This window comes from Pinus tabuliformis, chromosome X (genome assembly GCF_031772625.1).
Source record: "Pinus tabuliformis cultivar Carrire ecotype Pingquan chromosome X, CPIR1, whole genome shotgun sequence".
NCBI classification, from domain to species: domain Eukaryota; kingdom Viridiplantae; phylum Streptophyta; class Pinopsida; order Pinales; family Pinaceae; genus Pinus; species Pinus tabuliformis.
Genome location: NC_142308.1, coordinates 1,000,687,351 through 1,000,697,102, shown reverse-complemented (window position 1 = coordinate 1,000,697,102; position 9,752 = coordinate 1,000,687,351).

Sequence of the window (9,752 nt, the reverse complement as noted above, 5' to 3'; positions counted from 1 at the left end):
ACCCTGCAATAACTCATACAACTTCAGGTAAATTTTATTTGATGCTTATCATTTATAAGAATTACATCAATGGCCTTGTCAAGAGAAAATTCAAATGACTTTGAAAGGTTGAAAGACTTTAAGGCTGTCACTGAGAATGAGAAAAACTATGAAATAAAGTGCATAAGGTCTTATAGTGGCAATGAGTTTACCTCCAAACAGTCTAATGATTTTTGAAATGAATAGGGTATCAAAAGATAGTTTAACATAGTAGACACTCCATAGTATAACGGAGTAGCAAAGAGAGTCGTGATGGAGAAAAAGGTATACGCCATAGATTTTTGGAAGAATCCATTCACACAAGAATGGTGATTTTAAACAAGTCATACTTTATACCAAACAATGATAGAACTCCATATGAGCTCTAGTCTGAGAGGCCTACTATAATCAGTCATTTTACAGTCTTCCGAAGTAAGTGTTATATCACAAAGATTCATGAAAACCTTGGTAATTTGATGCAAGATCTAAAGAAGTTAATTTTCTTCGGTACTCTCATAATAACAAGGGCTAAATACCACAATAAGAATACAAGAAAAATACTTGATTTTAGCGATGATAAAGTTGATGAGCACATTTAATTTTAATATAAATGAACAATAAATATTAGTACTAATAAATAATATAGGCATGATGAGGATAATGATGACACATTTATGAATTCCAACACTGAATAAATCTTTAGTCTACAATCTAAGGATTATACGAGGTATGGGAAATATCACCACTCTAGTTGACCAGATTGTTGGTGACTTCAATATAGGTGTTAAGAGAAGAAGGCTAATAAATCCCCTATTGAAGTTCATGTGGCTCTATTATCTATGATGGAACCAAAGGATTTTTCTTAGGCCAACTAAGGTGAAAATTGGCTAAAGGCCATGAACTAGGAGGTTCATAAGATCAAGAAAAATAAAACTTGGGAGCTTGTTTCAAGGCTAGAAGATAAGAAAATTGTTGGCACGAAGTGGGTCTTTAGGAACAAATTGAATGAAAATGGTGAAGTGTTAAGAAACAAAACAACACTTGTTTGCAAGGGCTATTCACAAATTTAGGGTTTATATTTTGACAAAACCTTTTCTCTTGTTGCATGATTAGAATAAATTCACATGTTCTTGACTTTTTTTACTTCTAAAAAATTTAAGATATATCTGATGGATGTAAAATCTACATTTCTAGATGGAGAATCGCAAGAAGAAGCCTACATTGAGTAGGCTTATTTTTTTCAACTGTCAGATAAACCTAATTATGTTTACAGGTTGAAAGAGGCCTTGTATGGTCTTAAGAAATTCCCAGGGGCTTAGTACTCCAAGTTGCATGGATATTTACTTAATTTTGGTTTTAAGAGAGGCACAATTGAAAGTAATTTTTATGTGAAAGCCGATGATGGAAAATTGTTAGTGGTGGTTGTCTGTGCTGATGATATTTTTTTTGCAACTGATTTAGAACATTTGATTAGTTATTTTGCAGCTGATATGAAGGCTGAATTCGAGATATGTATGCTTGTATAACTTTCCTATTTCCTCAATTTGCATATTACACAATATTCCAAAGTATTTTTTTATCTCACAAAGCAGTTATCTCAAGGATGTTTTGAAAAAAATCGACATGGGGGAATGTTCTTTATTAAACACTACGATGGTTACATGTTCCAATTAGCAAGAATAATGAATCACCAGAGGTGAATCATACTTTATATATATATTTTATTGGTGGACCCTAAAACTTAAGAGCCTCTAGACAAAAAATTATTGAAGAATATTTTATTGTTGGAATAGTTCAAGAAGCCCCTAGACGGAGTCATCTCCTAGCAGTAAAAAGGATTCTCCTATATCTATGAGCCACAATGGACTATTTACTTTGGTACCCAAGAGGTAAATATTTTTCACTAATTTATTTTATTGATGTTGATTGGGTTGGTGAGGCAAATGATAAAAAAAACACTAGTTGCGATGCTTTGTTTCTTGGTGAATTTCTTGTTGGGATGGTTGAGCAAGAAGCAAGATTAAATTTTACTCTCTACTCCTAAAAAAGAAGATGTAGCAACAACTTCTTGTTTCACTCAGCTATTATGTATGAAGCATACTTTAGAAGATCTGAAAGTGATAAACGACCACCCAATACCAATAATATATGATAACACAGGTGCAATAAGCATGTCAAAGAACCCTTTTTTCATCAAAAGTCCAAACATATTCCAATCAAGTACCATTTCCTTAGAGATAAAGTTACAAATAATATTGTAAAGTTGGAGTATGTACCTACAAAATAGAAGGTAGTTGATATATTCACTAAACCTATACCAACATATTAATTTGAGTACATCAAGTAAACATTGGGAATATTTCCTTTTACCTCCCTCGACTAGATATTCCTTAAGATGATGAAATGAAATAATATCAAAAGGAAGTTGTCAAGTTCATAGGATTAGAAAGATAGGCGAAGATTAGTTCTAGGGGTGTCATGTTATTTTCTTTGACATTGATGTCAAAGTGGGATAAGTAAAAAAGGGTGAGAAGTAAGAAAAACATTTAGTTCATGATTATTTCAAATGTTTGTGGCATTTTCAAAAATGATAAAGTGGGATAATGTTGAAAATTTGTTGGCACTGATGTCTAAGGAGTGGAATAGATCAGGTGGTTGTAAATAGATTTTTCAAAGTGTAGAAACTATGAAGCCATTTTAATTATTGAAGATCAAATTAGATGTTCATGTAAGTGACCTAAATGGATAGATATTTAAAACATCTTTCCAACAATATCTTTAAGTTTGAAAAAGGCATCTTAGATCAAAAGATATAGATGGTCAAAGATTCAGAGGATAAAGTCAAAATTTTGATGTTTCTAGGTCATGGTTCCCACAACATACTCAGCATATGGGTGGCAAACATGACAACATCGGTGCATTCAATAAAATCCCAGGAAGGATTGCACAAGTATCACCCTGGGAATACAATACTAAAGGATTTTCCTCCAAGTTTTCCAATGCAAGCATAAGTCTTAACATCTAGGATGATGCAGCACCAAGATGACGTGGCCAGATGCAAAAACAAGAGGACATTTTAGACACAACATCAATTATTAGATAGAAAGGGACCCCAACTTTACATATAACCTCTACATTTTCTCCCCAACGAGAACTAGAGGACATCAAATTTTTATTCTCGGGGAGATGGAAAAAAAATAGTTATCGCAAAAATTATCAACTCGAACTTTAACAATTTAATGAAGAAATTGTGTAAATTCACAAGTCTGATACCCCCCTTTCAACCATACCCTTGACAATATGGAATAATCAGAAAATGAAATTTGGCATGATTTGATTGGGAAAATCACCCACATTGGCAACATTATCTTAACATGACATGGCACCAATAGGGACGTGACATGTGGCATGCATATTGGGCATTTCTCTGAAGGAAAAGTGATATGAAAATGGGTGACACATGCCACTAGTAAGAAAGTGACACTTGGAAATGTGATTGACACAGTGGCAGAAAGGTAAGCAATGTTGGCATGTCACCCTAGTCCCCGAATCCTAGGCACCCTAGCAGATTCTAAAAGAGAAACAAGTTTTATCACTTGGGTGATAGGGTGTTTGGACATGGTGGCATACCAGTAAAAAAGGACACATCATCCTAGTGATTTCTTGATTGGTAAGTGTGTGTGGCATAGAAGGTTTGATGAAGTTATTTAAGTACTCCTAGGCTTAGAATGAAGGCATGTTGAGGAGCATTTTGTGAAAGTTTTCAAGTATGAAGCGATCACGGGCTAATTGGTCTACATTTTTTATTTTCACATTTAGCCTATGATTGATAAGAATTATGGCTTAAGGGATGAAGGGATAAAAAATTTCTTTGGGACTTGGAGATAAGTTTTTATGTCACCGAGGGCTTGAGAGTAAGCCTATGGGCATCAAGCCATGAATGTGTTAACAGATTTAGCGATTTTGAGCCATATTTGGCATTTTAGCCAAAGTGGAAGTGAACAAAAACTTGGCCAAAATGTGGATGAATGGGTTAGCAGAAAATTTGGTGGTGTGGAAACACTTATTGGTTTATTCGAAAGTTCATCCAAATTTATCACTTAGCCAAAGTTAGAACTTGAGAAAGAATAATTGCTAAATCTTGTAAAAATTGTAGAATTGAATAAATTGGTAGTTAAACTCAGTTTCTCACCAACAAACAATTAGACTAGAGTATGAAGACTAATTGAATACATCAATACGACTTAAAATAAGTGGAAAATATGAATTCATGCAAGCTAAAGATATGAAATTAACATGAAGATCTATTATAAAATTATCAGCTCTCATTTTTTATAGCAATAATTAGATTAGGAAGGAGTTTGTTCTTGTTCTTATTGATGTTGCTGTTACTTCTTTTGGTATGTTTGGTGAATTGATCAGTGATCAAAGATTACTTAAGGTGATGTTTTCTGATTAGGATGTGTGGTTGAGAGGAGATTTATTTGTTTTATGAAAGATAGTGGCCTTCATGATCCGAGCTTGAAAATGGAATGATATATTAGTGTAGGAGTTCAACAAAGTCACAACATTCAAATCAGGGGTAGTAGCTCCTTTCAATTGTAGTTTCTAAATCAAGGGTGGTATCTCCTTTCAGTGATAGCTGATATTTCAAGGGCAATATATCCTTTCATTTATCACTAATAAACAAAGGTTACCAGAATATTTTAGTGGTAGCTGATAACTTAGGGAGTAGTAGCTTCCTTTTGGTGGATATCAGAGAACATTGTAAAAGTAAGTTGAAGATCCCCTCTATAAAATAAATTAAATAAGGGATTGAAGAATCTATGTGTTTAACATGTTCTTCTTGTGTTGATTCTTGTGATTCTTATATCAATGGTCACATAAGTGATTATTGGTGTTTTAACATTATTTACATTGTGAAAGATAGTTTCAAAACTATCATAATATTGATTTACCCCTGCTCTCAGTATTATATTGGTTTCTAACATTTACCACCTATCTCCCTAACAAATTTATGGTCCTTTTTGTGTAGGCTTTAAAGTTGTGTATGTGTCACTTGAATGAAGGAAAAACACATATTGTCCTTTTTATTGTGGGAAATAGTGAGTACATCATCATGCAAGAGGGGGATGTGAGTAAAGCACAGTGTGGGAAGAGAAAATATGGGAAACAAGAGTCCAAATCAGGTGTGTGTGAGTGTGTGTAGGATAGTAAAAGAGAAGTATATGCATAGGAGTGGGAGTACTCAAGAGTAAAAGTGTTGCAAAGATCCTTTTTGGTGTGAATGGGAGATCATTCCATACATTTTAGTGTGACTTAGCACATGTACTAATTTTATATTTGGATGTGAAGGATCAGTAGAGATATCTATTCATTCAGTGCTTACCTTAAACACCACTCTTAAAGTGATATCATACTCGTGGACTGAGAAAAAACTTCACTTAATTTTAGGGGAATTCCTATTATTTACTTTTGAGAGAGAGAAAGAGTCACTATGGTGTTCAATTTGTAGGATAAGATGATAAACCATCTAGATAGTGGACTCCTCTTGAATACCTATCTGCCTGATTATTGGTATGACTTCCCTTAAGCACTTAACTCCTTAGACTATGAATCTGTCTCAGAGGTGGTCATCTACATGAATTATTATAGTGTAGTTGACCTATCATTGTGAGGAGACTTGAAGGCCCTCTCTCATTTTCTAGCCATTCCATGGTTTTTAGATAAGTAGTCCTAGTTATGAATGTAAGGCTACTTGTTATGACATGCCTTATTGTTCTTATGAATGATCACTAATCCTGTGTCATTTATGTAAGAATTTTTAATTCACTATCTAATAATATTTTAACATCTAACTTGTATGTATATAGTATTTATGATTTTTTTTAGTTACGTGGTTGCAACATTCTCACTCATTTGCAGTTTTCCTAACATGTCCTTGAATGGTGATCTAAAATCACACAAGACTAATATGTGATTTCATAAGTTTCAGTTATATTTATACAATTATAAGCATGAGAAGCTCATTTTTGAGACCATGTTTGTGTACGATCTCATTAATAGTTCAATCTATGTAATACGTGTATAGATTACTTCTACCGATGGGATGTTGTTGAGATGTGTGTTTTGTCATAGTGAGTGTTTTGCTTTATATGTCTTCATGGTCGTGATAAATTTATGGATTTTTGTGTTGTTATAATTTAACCTAGTGGTTATGGAGTTACTTAGAACAATATGCATGGTTTCTTTATATAGATGAATAATATGTATCCTCTTAACATGTGGTACTCTAACAATTCATTACTAACTACATCTCCTTGATCTTAGGCCCTCATACACAACTTATATTGTGCTTTCATTCTTCTATAGTATACCTCTCATATGAACTCATCATCTCACATTTAGACTCTATGTATATATAGTGTCACACACCACATCAACATATTTCACATTTGTAGACTACGTATTTGTTACGTTTGAACCTTGAATTGTCCTTTTCTCATGTCTCAAGACTAAAATCCTAGATGTGTTTCATAGGCCCAATTTCTTTAATTGTTGGCTCATATTTATAAATTGTGCAAGGGAGTACTTAACTCCTTTTCCATAGTTGATTTCCTTTATGTCTTACATACCCCCCGCTCTATTCCACATGATTAAGGACTCTGAGAAATACCTTAAAATGACCTCTCCAGAGTGTATATGATGTTTTACCCTTGCAAGCACAACAAAATTTATAATAAGGTGGATACCCAAGTGATATTTTTCCCTTTAATATCCTTTAGCCCTAAGATATTAATAGCTTCAATATTTTTCACCTAGGCATGGAACCTGTGGCTTAAGTGACCTTTCCACTATATCCAAAGTCCAAGCTATACGGAAAGCGCCTGACCTTTATGCACGGATAGATGAATGACTAGCAAAATTGTTGAGGTGTATAACCTTGACATTAAACAGAGGCTTGATTTGTTCACCTTCACATAAAAATGGATCTAGGTCACTTATTAGAAGCATATCTTACTACACTCCTAGATTATTAGATACCAAATACATCCCCTTATCTAGAATGGTGGCAAGGAGGAAGTTCAACTGACTGGCTTCATCTCTACTCGATTATAGACCTGTGACATTTTGTATTATCCTTACATGTTTTGTTCTCAGACCACTACATAGCTAGATCTCTTGGCATTGCCAAATGTCTAAATAGTTTGATAATTCCCCACTATTACTTTGGATATAAACTTTTCCCCTGGGTTATTTTGGCTAAGTTAAGATACACAAAAAAACATTTGTTAAACTACATCCCTACCAGAAACATAGAGACTACCATATAGGATTCCATGTCACTGCTTTGTCATATGCGAAATATACAAATTACCATGTAGTGTTCCTTATTGCTAACACATGTCCACCACCTCCCATGTGTCACTTTCCACTTGTCTAATTGGCCACGCAAAAATGATGAAAATGGTTGACATATGTCCACTACCTCCATCTTCTATCTCATCATTCCACGTGTCCTATCCTTTAATTTCACATCATTGTGACACATGTCTTATCCTTCGATATTCATATGTTTTTCCATGTCATGTACCACATGTCATCTATGTCATATTATGATTGAATCCATAATTCCCAATACCTTCCATCAACATCATGTATGCTCTACATTTGATGTTTTTATAAGTTATTGGATCAATTCCTTCTATGTTATTTGATCTATCATGTGTGGGACCACACAATAACCTCCACACATGTCTACAACTAATGTTTATATGGTCCATCGGGAATTTTCATTTTTTTCCATTAGAAATATTTTGTGAATAACCACATGGTATCCTATGTGTAGTTTTTGCACTAATTGTAAATTAATACCCTTAGTCTTTCCCATGGAGATGGATCTTCACATTGATTTTGAAATCACCGCATGTTCGATTTACATGGCCACCTATTGTACAAGTGCGCTATTCCTAACGTATAGCTTCTTGTAATTATTTTGTGATGTCATTTGATTATCTTCTAGGCCCTCACTGGTTTCCCTTCTTGACCCTATACACATTGATCTAATGAAAATGTACTCTGCTTAAGATATTTTCCTTGGCTTTTCTGTCAATGCATCGAGGTACAATGGTATGAGAGCTCAATGTACCAGGAACCTTAACTACAAGGTACCTTTCTTGTATTGCTACACTTCAATTTTAAATTTCACCTTAGTTCATGGGAATTACAAACAGTGTTATATATCATTAGAAAACCCACTGAATGGGCTAACTAACAAAACTAAATATGCCTATCTAAACTACAAATTCTACATTTAGGGACAAAAACACTAATGAAATCGTAAGCTTAGCACAACAATGAATTTGACAACAATGAAAACAACAAATTGTAAACACCAAATTTTTAATTTTACTAATTATTTCCACTTTTGAAGGGAAACCTTATTCCTCTATAATATTCCATTAAGCATTTCTAATTTATTCTTGAATCAGTTGTGATGTGTAGGAACAAAATATTAGTTGAGGACTTCAACCTCTATTGGGCCCAAGTGTTTCCCATTTATGTGTAATATGTAACATCACATATGATTCTAAGACATTATCAAGGCATTAACTGTCTAAAGGTGTTAGGTTAAAAAAATATAATGAGTGGGGCATTGCTAAAGTAAAAGACTATGCGAGTTATGGAAAAAATTATAAGAAAAAACTATAACAGATAGGTTGGAAAAAAGATGGAGGGGTTGTAGATTATCACTGCTATAGGAGAGGGTTTAGGTGAGATAGGAAGAAATATTTTTTAGCGGAAACTGTATCTAAGAACAACTCACAAAAATCATGGGAGAGAGCAAATGGGATGAGAGAGCAATGAAAATACATCTCTATAAAATGATAGAGGAAAATTATGAAAAACTAGGACCATGAAGGGAAGGGTAAAACATGAAGGAGATTCAACAAAAACTACTAGAAAGGAGCCTTGCTCGAAAAGGAAATATAAAAAAAAAATCACTTCTGAAGACATAGATTGGGATTTAAAGAAGAGGTTACCAACTTACTACATTAAATACCGAGTCTAGGAATAAGAGGCCATGAGTGGCCTTGATTCTTTATTGTATCAAAGCTTGGACCAACATTTCCTCTTCACCTATTGTAGAACTACTCTGATAATAGACCGATCCTCCTTTACAATATGATATTACTAATGTGCATAATATACTATCCTATGAATAATTCCAAGTGTCAATCTAGTAAATTATAACCAGTGGGATTGCTATTTGAATTATGGCCACTCGTTTCAACATTAAATTCCTCCCTTTATTGCAATGGTGTAAAATCATGGATGAATGTGTTGGATGAGTGTCTCATGCTAATAATATTTTGTCAATTCATAATTGGAGATTATCTTTTCCATTTCCAAACTTCTTTATACTTGATGGACCAGTGGCCATGCACCTCCACACTTGTCCCCTATTGATTAACCCATCTAAAGAAGATCAAAAAAAAAAAAATCAAATAATTTTGGTAGAGGAATTATTTACATTATCATAAAAATCCCCAAAAACTATATCATGCACTTAATGCCTTAGTTTAGAAGAAATCACATGGTTTTTTATTCTTCTAGCAAATTGATTTTGGAGATCCCTTAAAAATAGTTTTGGGACAGTGAATAGTTGAGGAACTAAAAGAGGGAATTTTTCTGAAATTGATTCAGAGGGATATATTCCCTGGAATATATAA